Below are 9095 nucleotides of genomic sequence, written 5' to 3'. Positions count from 1 at the left end.
CTTATGCCGGCCAGCAGCCTTTCCAACTGATCAAGCTAAGGTAGCTTTCGTGCTTTCGTACCTTAGTGGCAATGCGGCAGACTGGTCGATCCCTCTAGTTAATCAAGATGATCCGGTTCTCCATGATTTTCAAGCTTTTCAGCTCAGTCTGGAAAAACTGTTTGCAAGACATTCACAGGGGCAGGCCTTGGACAATGAGCACCTTTCATTGCGACAAGGTAATCAAGACCTTTTGGCTTATATTGCGTCTTTCAACAGACTGATAGTGGAAACTCGATGGCCTGAGAACAAAAGGATTACGCTGTTTTATAGAGGTCTACGTGGAGAGCTCAAAGATGTGTTAGCCCAAGTAGTGAATCTCCCGCAAGACTGTTCGGACTATATTGACTTAGTCGTTCAAATCGACCACAGACTGCAGAACAGGAAGGCCGATCGTTCCAAGTTTGATGCTCGAGTATTTTCCAAACCACCAACTCCTACCAAAGGAGTAGACTCCGGGGAACCCATGCAAATAGGGGGCCTGAAAGGACCACTAACACAAAAGGAGCGGGAAAGGAGAAAACAGCTGCAATTATGCCTCTATTGCGGAAACTCGGGGCACTTTCTTCGAGACTGTCCGGTGAAACCAGCCAAGAAGGCAGTAGGAGCTGCAGTTACCAGGGTCACAAACTCTGAGCAGGGAAACGACCTCGCCCGACAAGAATAGAGGTCCTCTTGCCGAGCGTTAAAACCAGTTCCGTGACCTCGCATTTCGTGATACCTATGGTCCTCATTAGCCCTGAACATCCGGATCGATTACATGCGATTGAAGCTTACGTCGACAGCGGTGCCATCGGCAATTATGTGGATCATGAAATGGTTTTGAGGATGAATCTGACTCTTTGTCCAAAGGCTGTAAAGGACGTCATTACTACGGTGGATGGTACGGAGATAGCCTCCGGACCAGTAACACATACCACCCAAGAAGTGACGCTAGTAAGTCAAGATGGACACCATGAGAAGATCGTGTTCGATGTGATCAAGGCCCCTCAGTTCCAGATTATTCTAGGAATTCCTTGGTTAGAGAAGCACAATCCTCAGATCGATTGGCGAGCAAGAACGGTTCAGTTTCCAGAATGTGTCTTTACTTGTCACCCTCGACCTGGTGTTGCACTGGCAGCAATTTCCTCGGAGGCTCCCCAGTTACCTCCTGAATACCTAGAATTCCAAGATGTTTTCCGGAAGGATCAGGCTAACTCTCTACCTCCTCATAGGTCTTATGACTGCCAGATAGACCTGATACCTGGATCTACTCCTCCTTGTAGTAGAATTTATGCCCTCACCGAGCTTGAGAATATTCACCTCCGACAATACCTGGATCAATACCTAGCGAATGGGTTTATTCGTCCTTCCAAGTCCCCTGCTTCCTCAGCTTTGTTCTTCGTTCCAAAAAAAGAAGGGGACCTTAGAACTTGTATAGATTATCGCGCCCTGAACCAGATCACCGTTAAGAATAGATATCCGTTACCTTTGATCCCTGAACTCCTGGACCAAGTCAGAAAAGCATGCATATATACAAAGCTGGATCTTAGAGGAGCCTACCACTTGGTACGAGTAAAAGAGGGCGATGAATGGAAGACGGCCTTCCGCACCAAGTATGGGCTATTTGAATATCAGGTCATGCCCTTCGGACTTTGCAATGCCCCGGCCGCCTTTCAATATTTTATGAACGATGTCCTCAGAGAGCTCATAGATGTGTGTGTTGTTGTTTACATTGACGACATCCTCGTTTATTCTTCATCGGAAACTGAACATCGGAAACACGTGAAAATGATCCTCGAGAGATTGCGTCAACACAAACTTTTCGCTAAGTTGGAAAAATGTGTTTTCAACGTGACTGAAGTTGAATTCTTGGGATTCATATTATCACCTAGCGGAGTGCGTATGGATTCAAAGAAGGTCGATGCAATTCTCAAATGGCCATCGCCATCCTCCGTAAAAGGTGTTCAAAGCATGTTAGGCTTCGCTAACTTTTACCGCAGGTTTATCCCCGAATTCTCTCGAATAGTCCAGCCCATCACCGCCTTGTTAAAGAAAAACAAACGTTTTGAATGGTCTACCGAGGCGGAACAAGCTTTCCAGAATTTGAAGACTAGATTTATCTCTGCACCGATCTTAAAACATCCTTGCCCAGAACTCCCCTACATCGTTGAAACTGATGCTTCGAGCCTTGCCATGGGGGCAGTTCTATCACAAAAGGACCCAGTAACCAATCAGTTGCATCCCGTGGCATTTTGGTCCCGCAAATTCTCGCCTCCTGAAATCAATTACACTATTACTGATAAGGAACTTCTAGCTATCAAGTCTGCCTTTAAGGCTTGGCGGCATTATCTTCTGGGGGCCCGACACACCGTTACTGTGATTACAGATCACCGAAACCTGCAATATTTGAAAACCGCAAAAGCTCAATCCTCTAGGCAACTCCGTTGGGCACTATTCTTTGCTGAGTTTGACTTCATAATTACCTATCGACCTGGTACAAAAAACGGTAAAGCTGATGCCCTTTCTCGGATGGGAGTGGAAGAACATTTGATCAATCCTAAACCTGTACCTATCATTCCCGAACAAAGAATTCTAGGTGTAATCGCCACACAATCCATAGAGGAAGTTAAGGATAAAGCCAGGCTACTGGTAACTCCAGCAGACATACAGAATTGGCATCTGCAGGGAAAGGACTTTACGGTGAAGGACAACCTATTATATTTCCAAGAACGGTTATACCTGCCCAGCACAGATTTACAGAAAAAGGTAATCTCTTGTTATCACGATTCTTTAATGGAAGGACATCCCGGTATGACCAAGACCTCGGAAAAGATCAAGCGCTACTTCTGGTGGCCGTCGTGGAAAAAAGATATCAGAGACTTTATAATGTCCTGTGGAGTATGCGCCCAAAACAAGAGTCAAAAGGAAAAACCAGCCGGCCTCTTACGCCCTATTGACATCCCGCCTCGCCCTTGGCATACGCTTTCTATGGACTTCATCACCGATCTACCTCCATGCTCCGGATACAATACGATCCTAGTAATCGTGGACCTATTCTCCAAGATGGCGCATTTCATTCCACTCAAAGGCTTACCAACAGCAGCAACTCTGGCCCGAGAATTTCTCGAAAACATCGTCCGACTGCACAGTTTTCCTTCAGTTCTAATTTCGGATCGAGGTAGTCAATTTATTTCTCATTTTTGGCGAAATTGCTGTCGGTCGGCTCAAATTGATGTGAGACTTTCGACCAGCCACCACCCTCAAACCGACGGACAAACCGAGAGGACCAATCAAACTCTGGAACAGTATTTGCGCTGCATGCTACAACAAACTGAAAAAACTTGGAAAGATATCCTTTGGATAGCCGAATATGCCTACAATAACTCTGTCCACTCGGGAACTGGGAAAACCCCGTTTTTTCTTTTATACGGTAGTCACCCTCGAACCTCGGAGTTGGATCCACCTCAAGATCTTGGAACACCAGCAGTAGACCACCTGCATTCTACAATCACCCAAGCCTTTAAGGAAGCCGTTTCTCACCTTCAAAGGGCTAAAGAACAATACAAGAAAGGAGCAGACCAACATCGGAAGGAAGCCCCCCAATATCAAGTAGGAGATCAAGTCTGGTTATCCACCAAATATCAACCTCTAAAAGGACCACGCACATTCAACCCAAGATACCTTGGTCCCTATTCCATCACTACCATAGTAAATCCAGTAGCGGTCAAGTTGGACTTGCCCCCTCACATGAAGATACATCCGGTCTTCCACGTCTCTCTATTAAAACCCGTGCAACCTCAAACCCGACTAACTACATCTCCAAAACCTATTCTAGTTGATGGAGAACTCGAGTTTGAAGTCAAAAGCATCCTGGATTCCAAGATCTCCAAATCTAAACTATTTTACCTGATTGACTGGAAAGGCTACGGTCCCCAAGAAAGATCCTGGGAACCTGCAGAATATGTCCACGCGCCTCGTCTAATCAAAAGATTTCATCGAACATTTCCTAACAAGCCCAAACCCCCGGAGAAGCCCGGTTTGGGAGGGGCCTTGAGGGGGGGTGCTGTCATGATCTCTGCTTCCAAAAGATCAGGACTTGCCCGACTCCCTTGGAAGCAGACCCATAACCCCGGTTCCGAGTGCCAGCCAGTCCCAATTGGGACCTTTTGGACCCTGTCCTGGTGCCAGTGGCACCAGGCTCATAAAGATGCCCAGTCCCAGCGCTGGAAGCGCCGGGCTCATAATGCTTGGGTGGACTTACCTGCAGCAGACCATGCTGCTTACTTACCTGCCAGTTGAACCCCTGATCCTCTTCTGTTTGGGACTACTTTTCCTGTTGGGTGGGGCAGGAGCCACTCCCTAGGTTCAGAACACTGGAACTCTTCTGGAAAGCAGGAACTCTTTTCTTACCTAGGCGTGGCTGTGGAAGGAGACACCTAAGCACTACAGGAGGCTATTTAAACCACACCCGATGGATGAATCTTGCTTTGTGTTATTCTGCATTCTCTGCAGCAGAACGCTCATCGTGTCTTCTGCTTCTGATCCTGGGCCTAAGGGAACAAAGGCTTACCATCCTGGAATCCAGTCTTCAGCAGCACCTGTAAAGACAAAGAAAGAACAGGTTAGCACTACGGTCTTCAGTGGCAGCGCATCTCTTACCTGGTCCATCGGCTGTCACCAACGCCTCGCGCTGCATTCTGGCATCTGAAAGACAAAGGCTTACCTACTCTTCGCATGCTCCGGAGGCCTTCGGCGCTGCATCCCGCATCTGAAAGACAAAAGAAGGTGCGTTTAAAGACATTGGGCAACTTTATTACTCATGTGCCATTACTCCTTCCCACGCCGAATCCAGTGGGTATTCCAGCACCCTTCAGCTTCTCTAAAGCTCCGAACTTGTACCTGCAAGATAAAAGGGACAGTTAGTGCGCATCGTGAAGCAGGCTACAAGCGCTTACTTACGTGCTTCCAGGCGCTTCTATTCCTCACGCGGGTTCGATCCTCAACTCTCATCAGCCCGCCATCCGCCATCGCCGGAACCCTGCAAAACAAGAGATATCATTACAAAAGACTTTTAAGACATTTGAAGTGCCCAGAACTTACCGTTCGTGCAGTTAACGACGGACAGCAGTCCTCTGAGGTCAAGAGGCCTGCACCCTTATCCAGTGAAGAAACTGGTTACGGCACCCTGCCCCGAGGCAGATGGAGAGCTCGGCGTTCACTTACCTAAGGTGAGGGCGTTAACCTTTGGGGTTCTACAGGAGAAGAGAAAGGGAAGAGGAGAGAGGCACCCAATAACCCCAGTTCATTAATCCCATATTTTCTATCTGCAGACATCTTACTCTTCGAGTCAGACATACAGTGCACAGAGGTCCAGCCCAAAGAGCCAACCGTGTGTTACACATCACCTTTGAAGATACGGCATTCACCCAGTCAAGACCGGCGCCTCTGCGGGAATCAGGTGAGCGTTACATACAGCACATAAACAACACAGGTTAACGCAATGAAACGTACACGACCGAAAGACACGTGTCTACACTAAAGGCCCCTAAACACTGCACTATGCTAGCAAAGATGCACTATCACTATTCCCCTCATCCTCTCTAAAAACCACATCGCAGACAAATGCACAATTTACATGATCAATCTGCAGTGCACATTATATGCTGCACCAGACAACTAGACTGCACACCCATTATGCAGAGCCTTACCGTTTCAGGTCTGCAGGCGTCACCATTTCAACCAAACAACCTAGCTCTGCTCCCTGTACTCCTCTTTTACAGCTGTACTTCCCCTTTTGTTTCTAAAGTGCCGACTAACCATTCAAATGTCAGACTTTGTGCTGTACACTACCAATTTCATAACAGATCCTAGCACTGGGTTTTGCTCGTTCTTGCGTGGGGCAGAACTCTGCCTGACTCAAGCAACTCGGTTCAGGGAGCTGGAAGGGAGGTAACGAATGGTGGTTCAGCTGCATTCAGTCTGCTATACTAGAATCTCTGGTGCCCTGACTGGCTGCTGAGACCATAGATCCTCCTGTTAAAATCAGGTGATCTGGGCAGAGGCAGGGCTTATGCTACAATGAAGGAGTTGTAGTTGGCAGCCTATGGGGCCAACAGCAGTGGGGCATGAGGAGAAACCATATTCTCTCTAAAAATTAAATGGGTCCCATTGTAAACTAGGCTTTTTCGAATAGTGTCAACTGAATCACTTCCTGAGGCTCCCGGTTTTGGCAGATAAGGCACGGGTCGCATCACGAGTTTGGCGCTAGCCCTTAAATGCAGTGGTAACACTATCACTGCCGCATTTAAGGGCTGGCCCTATTACAAGTTTGGCGAATTACCTCCAGCTTTTTGCTAGAGGTAAAAATCCTGCTTTTTGCCCATTTTCAGCCATTTTTAGCGCTATTACCACTGATGCTAATTACACCGGCGCTAATAGCGTCATGAAACTCCCAGGGAATGGGAAATAACCATTAGTCGGCTACTCATGATCCGGCTCTAATAGCAACGGACCAAGCAGCCGTAACGCTATTTGCACTAGCAGTATAACCGCCGGGATACCGCCACACTCGTACTGAGACCCTGAGACGTAATCCTTGTGTGAAGATTCCGCATTTTGGTTAAGAAGCAAAGCACGATTTTCATACCCACTCTGCAATTTACGCACTCCACCACATACCTGTTGAGCTCTGGTTGCCATAAATATTTCAAATGTTGCCTTTCAAGAACTACAATACTGCCCTACAGAGGTGACTTGCAAGGTATGCAAATCCAGTAGTAAACTAAACACACAATGCACAAATCCTTAGAGAACCATAAGCACCATCAGAAGTTTATTTTCCGCTTCTGGAATGAAAGTCTACAAGTCCCAGAATACAAAGTAATGTGAACCAGAAAATTATCCTCTGTTGTACAGCACCATATTTTCAGCATTTAAGGCACGCAATACAATAAATAATGTGTTGTGATCACCTCTACACAGTAGTTTTTTGGCAAAAACTTCCAGCTTTTTGTTATACGTATTGCTGCCCAATCCTGATCTACAAAACATCATTCTATTTCAGCAGGAGCACATACACATGCTTCTACCCTTGGACCCCAAAGCTGCTGTGCAGCAGAGTATTCTATTCCATCAGCAAGAGCCACCGCTATGTATGCCATTCCTTCACAGTCTTTCTCTGTGGCAGGTCATTCCATTGCAGCAGGAAGACCCACACACATCTTCATCTATCAACCCTGCTTTACTGCTCACCTTTGCAGCTACATCTGTAAGGCCTACACATATCCACACATTTTTTTTAAAAAAAAAAGCGTTTGAAGATAAAGTTTGTTTTGTAAATCGTGCAGGCATCATAGCTATAAAAAAAACGGTTTGATGTTGTCAATTACTTGAATTGACATTGCTTTAGATGAAGGCAGACATCTGGGGCCAGATTACAGAAATTGTGCACCGGTGCAAGTGCAAAGTTTGCACGGTATTAGCACTAGGACAAAGTTTGCCCTATTTCTAAAAACAATGGGACACATTAAAAAACCATTGCACCTCGAGTTTGGCATATTAAAAGCACCAGGGCAAAAATTGCCCTAGTGCATAAAAGATGCATTTTCACTACATTTTTGCACCAGGGCAAAGTTTTCCCTAGTGCTAATGTGGAATGGTATTAGCACTAGGGCAAACTCTGCCCTGATGCAAAAATGCATCAAAAGTGTATCTTTTTAGCACTGGAGCAATTTTAGCCATGGTGCTTTTAATATGACAAACTGCACTTGTCGAGGTGCAATGGTTATTTAATGTGTCAGAATGTTTTTAAAGGTAGGGCAGACTTTGCCCTACTGCTAATAAATACCATGCAAACTTTGCACTAGCACTGGAGCAACATTTCTGTAATCAGGCCCCTGGTAGGTAAATGTAGCTATGTATGGGCTTTCAGATTTAAATTCCCCATTATAATTCAAATTGCTTAAATATGCTTAAAAAAAGGCCATTACCATGGACCTGGCAATTACTTGTTTAAGCATTTTCTATTTCCTCAAGATTACCTGTTTCACACATGTCTGTGTAATCAGCACGCTGAAAAGAAATGTGTTACATGTGTAATTGCAAGGCTAGTCTTAAGGTGTTGTGTTTCTTCCTAAGTGGCTAGTCTTAAGGCACTGGCTGCCCAAGACACTGTTATCATCCGCATGATGACCTCTGAAAGGCCCCCTGAGAAACAACCCAACATATTTTGGGGCGGGGTCTTTAGTCCCAAATGTTCAATGGTTTTGTGTGCCTGCCTGTTCCTGACCAAGCGGGAGACAATATTGGGGAGAAGTGAATAGAATGGATGTAGGGACATTCTTTCAGGTGCATCCCTGTTCCTGACAAAGGAGGGGAGAAAAGATAGGAAGAGTGAGTAGGAGGGCTGTGTGTGGGTTGGGTGTGCGGGGGGGAGGGGGGGAGATACGGAGTCGTTCACAACTGTTTCTGCAAGCACTGTTCCTGATCTTGAGAAGAGCAAAATGTAGAATGGGAAATGCAATGGGACGGAAGAAAAGATATAAGGGGAGGAGAAGAAAAACATCATCCTAGGAGAGTTGACAGTCGCCAAGACCTGAGGTAGGTTCATTAGGGGGAGAGAGGCGGGGCAGAGGTCACAAAATAGCATCCTACTGAGTGGCCTAGCGACGGATGCAAGGACCAGCAGAGGGTGAAAACAGGTATTACAGGAATAGCGGAAAGTTCACATGTTAAAGTTCATTGGTAGTCTTTGGTACTGATGTAGGAAAAGACAATTAAGAGTTCTGAAAGACCCATTTTTCTTTTAACGGCTCATTCATTGGAAGTTTCAGGTCCCCATCTGCTTCCACAGACTCCATTCCAGCCAAGAGTTTTGGAAATGCTCGACATAGATTGGACAAGATAATAGCAAAATGATCCGGGCAGCCCTTGAGATTTTTAAGGATGCCCACATTCATTTCAGCAAATTGTTGGAGTCTGCTAGCACATGTGTAGAGCACTATGCTGTGTAATGAACTTCTGTAATGGAGAATTTCAGTGTAGGCATCAGAATTCTTCAAAGGGGCATTCACTGA

The sequence above is a fragment of the Ambystoma mexicanum genome, chromosome 8 (assembly GCF_040938575.1).
Source record: "Ambystoma mexicanum isolate Mex_15411 chromosome 8, UKY_AmexF1_1, whole genome shotgun sequence".
In the NCBI taxonomy this organism is placed as follows: Eukaryota; Metazoa; Chordata; class Amphibia; order Caudata; family Ambystomatidae; genus Ambystoma; species Ambystoma mexicanum.
Note: the sequence above shows the minus strand (reverse complement) of the source record.